Below are 15,145 nucleotides of genomic sequence, written 5' to 3'. Positions count from 1 at the left end.
CTTTCTTTGTTTCCCTCCTCCCTCGCTTGACGACGCAGTTACACTGCGTGGGATGCAAAAGCCACCTAAATCTTTAAGGTTATGGTGGCCTATTGGAAACGTCCCTGTCTAGCGATCTGCTGGACCGGGGTTCGAGACCCGTTCAAGCTCGATCATTTCTTTTAGTGTCAGCAACCTTCCCATCCCTCTGAGCTAAGGATGGGGGGGGGGGGGAAAGGCAGCCTATAGGTCTACCTGATGAGTTATCAGCAGCTATTGCCTGGCCCTCCCTGGTCCCAGCTTAGGTGGAGAGGGGTCTTAGGTGCTGGTCATATGGGTATACGGTCAGTCTCTAGGGCATTGTCACTATCCCTTGGCTCTGCCATTCATGGGCCACCTTTAAACCTAAACTTGACGTAGCAAAAAAAATCCACGGAAGCTATTGTGACGGCCGAGAGAAGGTTGTGACTCAAAGGCGGGATGCAATCAACTGAGTAACTTTATTAAAGAACACTCTCCTTTATATACAAAACCTCAAGGCAACAGGAATTTTCATGTTCGATAAACAGACAATGTTAGAGAGGAAACACGCAGACATGTTTATTCTGGTTCTTTTTAGTGCGAGGGAAGAGCGCAGATACAAGCATAATATATACAAAATAATGTATGTACGATCGTGTGACACACGGTTGGTACACTATATTGCATTAACATCGGCAGACATAAAAAAAATTAACAAAGAAGAGAACTAGCGATCACCTCAAGGAATTAAGCCAAAGGCCAAAAAACAATATACGTAAGGATACTACATCTCATAAGAGCGTGCTGTTTTTCTAATAGCTATTACGCAGAACAAACCATATTAATGAATGTACAGTATCATTTCGCGTGGTGACTCGGGCCAGAGAACTGACCATCAATCTTTGAAAGTGTCTCGTTCTGAGTCTCCACAAACAAAATTAATGTTTAATTTACTTGACGTATAACCATTACAAATACCAAAGACTAATTTTATCATATTTAATTCCAGATAATTGTGCAGAAAAAACACAACATTCGGTGAAAATTATGGGACATGAACAAACAGCAAGGAAAAGGTTGAAATGAATAATTGTGTGTTCTAGCTGCATTATTGCGGCTTTTTAATAATTACTCCCTAAAAAGAATTTTTTCTTTTTAATAAACTTCTAACATGCCCCCCCCCCCCCCCGGGTAAACAGTTGTGAGAAATGGTGTAATATTTCCATTAAAGATTCAAGAAGTTTCAAAGGATGAACTGGAAAAAGGGTATTCATTTAGAAGAATTGCAGTAGATTACACAACACCGCTAAAAGCCAAACAATTATTCCAGCAGTCACGAACTCAAAGTCATAACAATCAGAACAGCTCTCTTCACAACAGAAGAAAACACATATGTATTTATGTACTGTGACTGGCACAGGAAGGTGCCATAATACGGATTAAACATCAATAATGCACCAGCAATGCAATATCAAGCTTCTGATAAAACGAATGTGGTGGCCGATGCGGCAACGTCCCTGACTGGTGAACGCCAGACTGGGGTTCGAGTCCCGTTCAAACTTATTCGTTTTTTTTTTGATCGCTGCAACCTCACCATCCTTGAGGGTTTGGGGGAACCTATAGGTCTATCTGTTTTAGTCATCAGCAGCCATTGCCTCGCTCTCCCTGGTCCTCGCTGAGGGTAGAGAGGGGGCTTGGGCCCTGATCATATGTATTAATGGTCAGTCTCTAGGGCATTGTCCTGCTCGATGGGGCAATGTCACTGTCCCTTGCCCCTGTCATTCATGACATCACATAATTATCCGAGGTCACAACAAACAACCCGAACTATTGCCGTCTCAGTATAATCCCAAACCGTGTTATTTATTCCCAACCCTAACCCAATTTCGGTGACTCTTTCTTTCCCCAGTCTTTCAAACTTTATTCCTGTTTCTATTTTCTCCCTTTTCTCAAGAGTTTCGATTTCGTTCGAGATTGAATCACGTTCGTATATCTGTTATCTTTCGCCTTTATGCCTGAACGATACAAGGAAACGAAGGAAATATTCTATTCAATTTTCGGACCATACACACTGGAGATGAGAGCCATATCAAGTGAACAACATCCCATGAGAGAGAGAGAGAGAGAGAGAGAGAGAGAGAGAGAGAGATCCTTTTTTTTTCAGGATAACAATCACAGACCTTTGTGTTCCCATGTCAGGCACTGAATGGTAACAATCAAACCGTGAGGACATGAAGTATAAGAACTGAAAAGAAGGCGAGACATAAGAGACAGATGGAGAAAATTATGGCGCAGGAGACTTTTTGCCTTCACATTTGTCCAAGTGACAAATGGTTCTTTATCAGGAACCAAGAGTTTCGAAACTTCGCATTTCTCACCAAATCTGCATCGATTTATTCAACACCATGAAAGTTCTACAATATTAATGCGTTATCAAGCTTTTATAAGACAATTATCAGTAGTAGTAGTAGTAGTAGTAGAAAATTCCTTAAAGCTATATCACACTAGTAGTAATAGAACTTCATTTCATAGGATAACATCGATGACCCTGACGTATCAAACCTAACAATGAAAATAATAAAAAATTTCGCTGATTATTAGAGGTAATGGTACAAAAGATCCGAGGTCAGAGTCAAACTTGATCTTTATTTTAGTCACCTAGAGATCTTAAATTTAACTGGCATTATATCTACCATCGTAATGATAAAAATGAATACCAAAGAGATAGAAATATTAATAGCAGAAATTAGAATCACGAATAGCAAATGCAGTATTCAGTGACGAAGGAAAATAGGAAAAGGACCGAACTTGGCATGACCAATGCATCCAGCACTGCACAGTAAAAACCAGATCAATTGCCCTGTAAAACACAAAAGTCTAAACCATGCACTGACTGGTGGAAGCAAAGGCATCGGCCATTGTGCATGTCAATGAACTCGGGACTCCAATAAACCCCCTCACCAACTATGGCGCCAATAGTTTTCTCGGGGGGTAATACAGCAATCGTTAAAACTGTCCTTCTACGTGGAAAAAATGCCTCATTGTTTTGTTTGCAAATTAACCGATTCACTGCAAGTGGTGTATTCGACAAAACTTCTGATGTAGCAAAATCTTTCAAGACCACACAAACCTTATATTTTTGGTGTTTATTGGAAAGCTCACACCAAGACATTTCCAATAAATACAAACTAGATATGGTTTGGGTAATTTAAAAAGATCCTTCCATTTTTCAAAATCTGATTAAGACACCAATGGCAGTGAAAGGGTTAATCGGTGGCACAAAATATATGGAGATAAATGTGATATGGGAAAGCATTTAAAAAATAGCCAAGTTTTTTTTTTCCAATTTACAAAATATACCGAGAACGAATGCACTGGTTCGGGATACCCCCGAGTTTAAAGCATTTATTGTATAATCGTACCCCGTAATTATTCTTCGGAACACATCCAGAAGGATCTGATAACTTGAAACATTCAAATCCCACCACGCATTATTATTTCTATGATTATTATCAAAAATAACCAATAACCTTGCCAGATGTATAACACTTTAAAAAACCCGTAATTTTGATCGGAAATTCTCCGTAAAAATATACTGTTCTCAGCTGCATTTCAGTAAAATACGGTCGACCGTAATTTTACCATACTTTGTTATTATCTTTTACGGGTTGGTGACCGTAATATCACTCCTTTGCGACCATATATTCGTTTTTAAAACGGTAAAAATCCTGGAATAAATGTTGCCAGATACTTACAGTTTTTTAATGCAAATTTTTAACAGTGAAGGTTCTGGCTTTTGATGCGTAAGGAAGTTGGATAAATAAGTTAAATAACAATGTGTACAAAGACCATTTTCAAGATATCCCACAGCTAACAGTAGTTTAAACTAAACTTGGTTTTAATATCAATATTCAACTTTCAGAGACTTAACCAAATGTGCCATGTCTCAAAATATGTTGAATAGCATTAAATCGCCTTATCAATTTATGTTGATAATTTACAGTAATCTTTCAAGTTCGGATTTCATTATTTGTACTAGAGTATTTCAATCATTATCATTATAAAAATAACAGACATTTATGCATCTTGTAGAATGTGATACCATGAAAATAAAGAGAGAGAGAGAGAGAGAGAGAGAGAGAGAGAGAGAGAGAGAGAGAGATGAAAATATAGGCGGTTTTCAACCTTTACAGTTACCTTATTTGCATTTTATTATGGTTGTAAACGATTCGAGTGCTTTGTTCTCTAATACTAAAACGTTGAGAAAAATACCTTCTCTCTCTCTCTCTCTCTCTCTCTCTCTCTCTCTCTCTCTCTCTCTCTCTCTCTCTCTCTCTCATGTCTGTATTTTCGATGCACAGATAGATGGTAAAATAACCAGTACTCTAATCTAGGCAAGAATGAACGGGGTTGATCCCCAAAGGAATGAAAGACGATGCCAGAACTTCCAAACAAACTTACAGAACCAAACGATCGAGGGCAAAGTGGATGGGTGCAAATTGGTTGGCAAGTATGACAACTTGATATGAACTTAGACCGGAATAGTACCTACAGAGAAAGGCAATACGTACAGATAGACACAGGAGTCCCTGGCACACTTCGCTCCGAAGAACTGCACACTGTCACACCCTTACTTAGATACAAGTAACCAAACACATAGTGTAAGGAGAGATGACAGAGTTGGGGGGCGGGTTTAATCACAGGAACTTGCTATGCAGTAAGGGTAGTACAGAGTGCATTTCCTCAGGGAGAGTTGTATCAGGAATTCATGTGTCCAACTGTTCATTTTGATGCTGAGAAAACAATATCTTGGGAAATAGCAAGATTAGTGGCAAAGACCATGCATCTGCCTAAAGTAAACCCTAAGAAAGAAAGAGACGAAACAAAGGCAGATTACTAATATGACAAACAATAAAATGCAAACTTCTAGTAGCTGATTTAGCCGTATATACATGAGAGGTCTTTCCAATACATCTTTGAATATAATTAAATGTCAAAATGGCCGGCAAAATTAAGGGTATCTATTACTCTATGGTATACATATAGGCATATTTGTGATACCATTTGTTCTCAAAATCAACATGATTCATGAAACGGTAAGTACTTTTTGCCAAAGCTTGAACAGTATTACGCAGAACGGACACCCAAAATAGCTTCGCAGCAAACCCCAGAAATATCCACCTTTCTCACCAGTGCTCTTCAACACACTTCCTGTTTCGTTCAAAAGCACCTACAGCAAAATTCCCGTCAAGTCCGTTATGTTATAGATAACATTTTATTTAGAGACGGATTTTTCTAAGTAAAACTGAAGTATTGATTCATTTTGTCTAGATAAGTTTCCATCTCCAGCATTACTATACATAGAATAGTATAATAGCATTGTAAGGGGTTGATGTGAACCTCGTAAAGCTTTAGTTGGGTCTATAAACACAAATTTTCACGTGATATCTAAATAGCATATGTCTGCCAAAGGTGAAATTAAAAACGGAGTACTTTCGAGTAACTGGTACAATATATCAAGGATTACACACACACACACACACACACACACACACATATATATATATATATATATATATATATATATATATATATGTGTGTGTGTGTGTGTCTTACTTATAACTGTAATCGAACAGTTCAACCCGTTTCTACAAAATGGCCCATAAAAGAAAGAGAGGACAAAGGAAATATAAATAAATCACTACATTTTGACCAATACACATTGGCTCTCTTCAATGTGTAAAGTAATATATATATATATATATATATATATATATATATATATATATATATATATATATATATACACATATATACATATATATACACATTATACATATATATACACATTATACATATATATATACATATATATATATATATATATATATATGTGTGTGTGTGTGTGTGTTTGTGTGTGTGTGAATATACTTTAGTATATAATATACCTGCGTACCCTCTAAAAATACACATTATCTTCTGCACGGCATTCATATTTCACAAGAAAAATCCCAAATATTTTCGATGCTTCATCCACGGTGCCTAACTTGCATAAACAATGGCCTAAGCCTATGCTTAAATCATGCAGCTTAGCCTGAATAGCGCCTCAATGTAAAACTGATAAAAGTTATCCGAGGCTGCGCCAAATCTTTTAAGGCATAAAATGTAAATATCACAACATCCATTCCCATCTCTATCTCATTTTCTTATACCATCTAAACGTAGGCAGATGCGCTATATGTATGTATGTATGTCTGTATGTATACGTATTAAAAGATACACATAAACACACTGACACACAGACTATATATATATATATATATATATATATATATATATATATATATATATATATATATATATATATCTATCTATATATATATATATATATATATATATATCTATATATATATATATATATATATATATATATATATATATATATAGATATATATATATATATATATATATATATATATATATATATATATATACATATACATACATACACGGTATATTGCACTAAATTAAAAGTGTGTGCTGCTCATTCTTATTTTCAATTAACAGCAATCTTTAAATGACTATTGGAAAATCACTTACGAAATTTTCAATTGTATCTAGCATGAATATAAATTATGAATTTAATGCCTAATCCAAATTTAAATTCTAACGAATCAGCTACGCTAGAGAATTCCAAGTTAATAGTCTTCGCCTAAACTCAAATTAATTCGACTGAATTGAAATAAAAAAAAAAATAACTTTCTTCAGATTCAGCTACACTAAGTAATTTCAAGATAGTAGTCTTCGCCTAAACTATTAGTAATTACAACCATTCTAAATTTAAAACAAAAATAAAAATTACTTCCTTCTATACTAAAGTCTCCTATTTTCAGTTGTGTAAAATAGTCAATTTTGCTCTGTATTTATATGAAAAATCCTGTTACTAACAATACAGCATTCTTATTATTCTATTCTTTCTGTTCTACTATTTATCTTGGGAATCCATGAATGCCTCTTCACGGAATGTGTACAATCTCAAAGGCCTAACTAAATTTCCTTCATGCATGTTAATCATTTAATCCAATTTTCTTAGCCTAATTATATTTTCACGGTCCGGAGTAATTAAAATGCTATTGGTGGACCTTGATGCTTATGAAGGTGGAGACCTGAATGATATTTTTCCTTTGTTTTTTTCATAATGTACCTAATTTCTTACCTCTAATATTGCCTGTTATTTTCTGCAAGTTAGTACGAAGGGTTTTTTTTTCCACTTGTTGGAGAATTAGTAATGTTTCTCCATTAGGTAAATGTGTTTTGTGGTAGTTCTAACCCTGCTGATTGCCGCACAATTTCCATAACTCCCATATTATCGATCTAAAGTTTTAGAACATATTTTGGCAAAACAGCTAAATTGGTTTGCTGAAGGTAATAATCAGTTCCCTAGTTTGCAATTTGTCTTCTGCAAAAGCCATGGGGAGTATAATGTCCTTCTTACAATACTGTACAGAAATCACTTGATTGTGGTAAAAGGAATTCGTATAATTGTTCTTCATTTTATTGCTGTCTTTGACTATATTAATCACGAGGACCTTGTTTTCAATCTTAAATAGTTGGGAATACGTGGACCTTTTCTTAGCATCATTATTAAATTTTTGAGTAATAAGTGTCAAAGACTTGTTCTTAGAAGGCACCATAGTGAGTATAGGAATGCAATATCTAGTGTTCCTCGGGGTAGTAATTTTGGCCCATTATTTTTCATTCTGTATGCACATGATATGTGGTTTGGCCTAGAAAACAAGCTTGCTGTACTGTATATGTAGATGATGCTACTATGTTTGCCTAATTCCATCTCCTGAATTTAGATCTAGGGTTGCTGAATCCATCAATAGAGATCTAGCTGAAATTGGCGCATGGTGCAAATTATGGGATATGAAGTTGAATCCTGATTATAAGTAGGTCAAGGACAGTGGCTCCTTGACATACAGATCTTAGCGTTGGTAACGTTTCTTTATCTATATACATCTTTAAAATCATAGGTATGATTCTTGATTTCCAGATTTCAAAATTACCTTTGAAAAACAAATTTGGTCTGTTACTTTTTGAATTGCACATAAAAATAGCTTATTGAGGGTTTTAATATTTTCGGTTATCAATCCATTCTTAAGAAATGTGTTATTTTTTCATTCATCCTTTTTAAAGTATTCTTCTCCTGTCTCATCTTAACCTATCGACTCTTATCTTAATTTGTTGGCCAAAAACTTGCTGTTTATTAAATTCATGATTTATGATCTTGATAATAATATCTGACAACGTCGTTCAGTTAGTTCTTTATGAAAGTTGCGTCGTGTTTTTTTTTTGTTTTTTTTTTTCATATTTCTGACTATCCTTTGCATTCAGATCTTCCCAGACTTGCCCTCTCCATCATAAGGCTTGCCACTATACCAGTATTTTAGAAGTTTTATTCCAGTTGCGACCATATTGTGGAATGATCTTCCTAATCAGGCAATTGAATCAGTGGAACTTCACAGGTTCCAACTTTTAATGAATGTTATTAAGTTAAACAGACTAACGTAAGCCTCTCTCTGTTGTTTATATCACAGATTATTTTAACGTTGTTACCGTTCTTGAGATTTTTTCTCTATTCTTCACTCCTCATATAGTTCATTCAATTCCTTATTTTCTTTACTTACAGGGCTATTTTTCCCTGTTGGAGCCCTTGGGCTCATAGCATTCTGTTTCGGATAATAATAATAATAATAATAATAATAATAATAATAATAATAATAATAATAATAATAATAATAATAATAATAAAAATAGTTCGATTTGAAATCTTCAATGCCAAATCCTTTATACAATATGTATCATCATGAACATACAGTAACCTACTTTCTATACGCCTATCTCTCTTTCAGAGCAACAACTAAGTCCGATATAGGGCTAAAGGAATCCTAAAAATCTTTAAAATGGGTAATATATAATATCTTCAGACATCGGCAAAAGATTAGGCAGCCTCCGAATATGTCTAATCTTGGTTTCTATAGCAAATCCATGCTGACATTTAGTAACATTGCCATATTATGCAATTGCCAAATAATTTGTGAGATTTATCTCCAGCTTCTAGTAGCGTAAACTAGAACCATCGACGTCAAAAGGATTCGAACAGTTTGCACTGCAGTTTCAACCTTATTTCATTCATTTAGATTCAGTATCTGCATTTCACTTCCCTAATGGAGAGTTGGCTCAACAGTTGCTTCATTCATTCATGACTTAGCAATACCTCTTTAAGAAGGAAGCTTTGGAACACATGTGATGAAAGTCGCTGACATTTTGAATTATGTCCATCCTAGTCTCATCATAAGAAAATAAAAGAATAGTTAATTGTTCTCTTCTTCATTGGTATTAACATAACTCGGACATAGTCATTCTGCATGTCAATATTGATCATAAGCTAGATTCAATCAAGCTTTGAAACTGAATGTGAAATCTGATTATTTAATATCTTAGATAGTTAGCTGTGTCTAATACTAACAATATATCATTCAATATTAAGTTTTGCATTACATTTTTAAACTTTCTCCTTGTGAGACAGCTAAGCATTTACTCTATCTAGCCTTAAAAAACTGTACTGCAGTACAGTGTTTTTTTTTAAAGTTTTATTAGCCTATGACTAAAGCATTTCTGCTTACCAAATGTATCTTCCTCACAAATCAAGTCAGACTGCATATTTTTCAAGAAACAATAACCTAGTCACAAGAAATTAAAAACCTAGTTTCCATTCAATATCATGATGTCCAACAAGTTAAGAAACGCCATGGTAAATTATGAATTCAATTTCCAAAAACCTATGTTTATCAAAACCCAAGTTTCTTGAGGGTACTATTCCGAATTAAGGTAAAATCCATTTTCTATCTTTAGCCATAATTTCTTGCCAGTTCTATAACTTTGCAATAATATATAAAAAAAAATCTTTAATTTTTTTTTCAAAATAACATAAAAATCATACTCATTGTGCTATATGAATAAAATTGTAGCTCTTTACTCCCACAAATAAAACTTGGAAAGGTAATTTCATAAAGTTAGTGTCATGAACACTAACCTATGGAAAAACATTAGTGAAATATTACCTTTCACTATATTACACCACTTTTTTTTTAATCTGAACAGTTTATCAACATGCTTTCCTATTAACTTCAATGTAAAGTTCATTAATAACATACTGCAGAAATAATCTAGGACAAAATCTAAACCTTACAATTACTGTATTAAGTAGGAGACTCAAAAGACATTAGGGCTACACGCAGAATATGAAATGTAACTTAAAATGATAAGATGAATAAAGCACAAAAATTATGCAATTTCCAATGGATGAAATAAAAAAAACAATTGCGTCTAAAATGGATCTGAAAATTACATTCATCTATGTATTGAAAATCTTTGATAAACTCAATAATCTATTTAAATAAACAGCCCATTTTAGAGGAACAGATCCCATTTTAGATCTGAATACTGTACAATACAATGTATGTACATTATGAATAATGTTAGTTTTATCAAATGCCATAACCATACATAACTGACATTTGCTACATAATTTGGCAACAAATTTACCCAGACAACATACAAGGACAGTACTTTACTATGTGCTATGAAATACAGTGTACTAGAGCTGTTTAGGTGAGAATGAAATTGATGAGTGGCTTCGCCACCCTTGTGAATAAGGACATGATATCCTAGGTTGGGTTATGGGAACAGGGAGGATTCAATATTAACTAGTGATGTTGCACAGGTAAAGATATACTGTACCATATTTTGTAGCTATATAACACAAATTTTCTAGTCTAACATCCTTTGAGTAAAACCTGTTAGCTAACTAAAAAGAAAAACAAGAATGCTCTAATCAGCCTTACAATATACAAAATATGGCTATGATTATAAGTTGTTCGGTAATCAGAATGAAGTGAGATGAAATGAAAACAAGTCAAACTCTATAAAATGAAGCTTTCACATACAAATATTTCTACTTTATCATAGATTTATTTTATCCTTGAAAAATGCAACTACATCACAAATATGAGAGTACATATATATATATATATATATATATATATATATATATATATATATATATATATATATATATTTATATATATATATATTTATATATATATATATATATATATATATATATATATATATATATATATATACTGTATATATGGTTAATGTATGATAATTCAATTTCTAGTGTAACTGGAATTCTATATACGAAATGATGAGTTCTAGCTTTTTAGGCATTTTTCTCTGTAGGACTAATGGGAACTGGGGCATAATAACTTACAAAACGATCAATTACAATTTTAAAACTTCATTGTCTAAGTTCACTGTTTTCTTTTGGTAGACTGATGGTGGGAACCAGCGCATAAGTTACTTGCAATCCCCTATATCAGCTATTAGAGGCTTCTAAGTATTGAAGCATAAGTTCCAGAATTTTTTCTTACAACAGCCCTTTATCTGCCCGCTTCATTTCAGTTCCTGCATGATTACCTTCAAAATAAGGCATCTCCCTGATGAAAGTTAAATCTATTTTGAAATTTAATGTACAGTAATTTAATCTATTTCAATAATTTATATCTAAAACAACATCCTTTCTCTATATACAGTAGCTATTGTTACTCATCTGAAAGTAAAAAATGTTGCCAAAATAATGACCTACGTGGTTGGCGTGCACATCACATCTGTGATGTCAGGAGAGAATTTCACATTGAATAAGTTAATATATGTATGTGCTTGGCCATTTTATAAGTTTTGTTCATTAATTAAACAATAGAGACAAATAAAATTAGTTGATTTCGTAGAGTTATTGTAAAGAGAGAGACTAGAATCGAGAGAGAGATGGAGTGTAAAGGCATTGTGCGAGTTAAATACTTATGTTGTAGTTTTTATAGACATAACAAACCAGAACCAGAAGCAGAAACATAACTCATTGTATGATTAATTGACACGCGTTGCTCATCAGCCAAAAAGATGCTGCTAAGAAGCCGGTAACAATGACATCACCAGAACGTCAAGTACAGTGACAGTGTAGGACGTCAACATTACGTAAGAAGAGGAGACCAATAAATCACAAGAATAGTCACATGACATGATTTAATTTGCCACACCTAGATTGGCCAACAAAAGATGCCAGCGAGAAAGCAGGACTGACTCTTCCCTCACCAGCAATCCCAGTGGAAGGTTTCCCCTTCTCCCTCATCTTAAGGCGTGGCCCCCACACCAAGTGCCGACATGATAGACACTTAATTAATTTCAAGAAATGCAGTTAAGTTGGCCGCAAGAAATAGGAGAGAAGTCCAGTTGGAGATGCCCTTTTGCCTTTCAACCGAGAGGTGGATAAACAACTAAATCCTACCCAAAACGAGGTAGGAGGAATTTTTTGTGTCCATTTGGATGACGCCTACCCAAGACCGACTTCCCTTCCTACCTGAAATGGGGACTCATGGATATTGCAACACACCGCAAATTGGTTAAGTTCCAGTCCACGGATGCAGCAATAGGAGAATTAATTGTGTACTACTTTGTGTATTAACTCTTTAAACGTTGAAGAAATTTGTAAGATCGTTGTTCATCGAAGTTCGCTTAGTAAGGCCACGAAAACAAAACCGCATTTTACCTGCAACCCCATCTTTTGGACATCATTCATGAATATAAAAGTAAATATAAGCACTGATGAATTATTGATATTAATAACTCAACATAACTTACAGAATAATAACTAAAAATATAAAGGACTTGAAGCTATTTAAAGATCATTCTGCCCCAGGAAGCTACAAATATCCATGTACTGCTTACATGAACAGAAGGGTAGAAATATTTTTTTGTCTAGAAGTGAAGCAAGCCACTACACAGCAAAGGCCATTGGATTAATGTGATATAAATTACAGCTAATTATGATACCGTACTTTAATTTCATGCACATTACATGAACCACATATTTTACGAGTAGTTATTTATTACTTATTCATTTCTGACTATAACTATTGATGCAAATCACTAGTTTATGATGTTTTCCCACCCAAAAACCAAGGTTTCCAACTGTAATCCCCCATATTGGCTTTAATACGGGGGTAAGAAAACTTATGAACGGATGGCTTGCCCAATATTCATGTTCAGAAATGGATAAAACACACGATAAACAATAGGAAAAACATGTGGTTCATATTTTTGGCTAAAAATTAAAGCAATATATATTTGCCAAGGTTATACAAGGTATCAAGCTTCAATCTCAAAACATAAGGTAAGTCAGGCTACAGCAGCCCGTACGCAAATCAATAATCATCAATGGACACGAAGTTATAATTATTCCTTAACGATAATGTATAATACCAATACATAATACATTAATCTTGCTAACAACAAAACGAGTGGATAAAGACAATGCCGCTAGGCCTAGCCTTTTTCTTTCACCATATCGACTGACAGATCAAAAGCGCTGGTTGAGAAACAGCTTTTAACCAATAAAATGCAAGGTATAATCATTAAGCTTACCGTCCCAGGTGCTTCTACTGTTGAAAACGTCTTCTTACAGCATGTCTGTAACAATACACAAGGGCAAGTATTCACTGCAAAAGATACAATTAGCTCGCCAAGGGACACACCCAAATATCGGCCACTGATGCTTGATTGGGTCGATGGCAGAGCTCAACTCAGCTGACCATTGTTTACATCTGCGCGGTCGCTTGCATTACCAAACATGTATCAAATGCCATAGGTAAAACCATTCTTTAAATGGTTCTGAAAATATTTCTTCTTTAGTTGTACTTTTAGTTCTTTTGGTTGTTTCCTAATCTCCACCTTCTGTCATTTATATTTTGAGAAAAACATCCATTCACTCCCAGCTGAGTTACCATAATTTTGTTGCCATGTTCCTTTTAGATGTTTCGAAATTGTTGATATAGGTAATGAGAATGATGGAACACCAATTACAGCTTCATTTTTGTTGGGTAAATTCAGAACTGGCCATCTTTGTTTTTTATTGCAGCTACTTCTTCAGATGAAAATCTGTCAATCAACCCGCCCTGGCAGAGCAGTGTTAGAATCGGACCATTTAACGAAAGTATTCCTGATACTTGCCATCGTGACCCTCCTATCATAAAAAGGTGCATTTGCTTTATTATACTCTGCTGTAAGGGCTGTTTCCCTTAGTTCAAAAAAACGGGTAAAAAGGTTTTGATAAACTTTTGCTCCTATACTGAAGATAGAACATGTTGGTTTTCCGAATATCAATTTCTCGATGAGCTGAAATCATACATAGAATTTTTTTTTTCTTTCTTTCTTTTCGAAGAGATTTTATAAGTACTAACAGCAGCATTTACAACCCAACTACCAAGGATCAGTCAGTGTTCTCTAAAGTTCTTAAAAGTTGAACACAACACTAATCTATGTACCTTGACCGTATATACCAACTTTCTGGTAGTTTTTTTTTAACATAAATCAATCAAGTATATACTTGCAATGGAGCCCTTCTTCTAACATTAGTTTGCTACATGAAAGACAGTCTTAGTCTTGTCTTGACAAAGAATAATTCAAAGGTTTTTACATTCAATCTAATGCTACTCGGTTAACCATTAGGCATAAATAGAATTGAGGACTTTGCTAGTTTTAAAAAATAGATATTTAATCTCAGCAGTAAAAGCATTGGTTGTGTTTTAGTAAGCAAAACTTATTTTATTTTCAAAGCATAACATCAACATTTTGTTGCCCTATCATTATGTTCTATGTCCACTAAAAAGGCATTTTTTTTCCCTTTTACTGAAGGCTATGGAGTATTCTTCTTAGAAGTGTTATATATATATATATATATATATATATATATATATATATATATATATATATATAATGACATACATTCGATTAATGTAGACTGTAAATCTGTTTTAAAGAACCGTGTATAATTGCCGGAGCTTTCCTGGTGAGTGTGAACGTTTATGAATGAATTATTATTATTATTATTATTATTATTATTATTATTATTATTATTATTATTATTATTATTATTATTATTATTATTATTAACTAAGCTGTTAGTTGGGAAAGCAGGATGCTATAAGCACCAGAGCTCCAACAGGGAAAAATAGCTCCGTGA

The 15,145-nt window shown here is 34.0% G+C and overlaps 1 protein-coding gene across 14 annotated transcripts in view; it reads right to left on the bottom strand.

Annotated features, from left to right (window-relative positions):
• unc-104 (kinesin family member unc-104) overlaps positions 1-13,713 on the bottom strand; it is a 348,954-nt gene extending 335,241 nt beyond the window's left edge. For 11 of the 14 annotated variants that reach the window (XM_068361060.1, XM_068361061.1, XM_068361065.1 and 8 more), the window contains exon 1: positions 13,549-13,712. The gene's annotated coding sequence lies outside the window, so the exon portion shown is untranslated. Of the gene's footprint in view, positions 1-13,548 lie in introns of all 14 variants that reach the window. The other 3 variants (XM_068361054.1, XM_068361056.1, XM_068361058.1) reach the window with 1 other exon arrangement.
• Between the last annotated feature and the right edge of the window lie 1,432 nt (positions 13,714-15,145).

Source organism: Palaemon carinicauda, chromosome 37 (genome assembly GCF_036898095.1).
Source record: "Palaemon carinicauda isolate YSFRI2023 chromosome 37, ASM3689809v2, whole genome shotgun sequence".
NCBI classification, from domain to species: Eukaryota; Metazoa; Arthropoda; class Malacostraca; order Decapoda; family Palaemonidae; genus Palaemon; species Palaemon carinicauda.
Note: the sequence above shows the minus strand (reverse complement) of the source record. Positions and strands in the feature narration are given on the sequence as shown.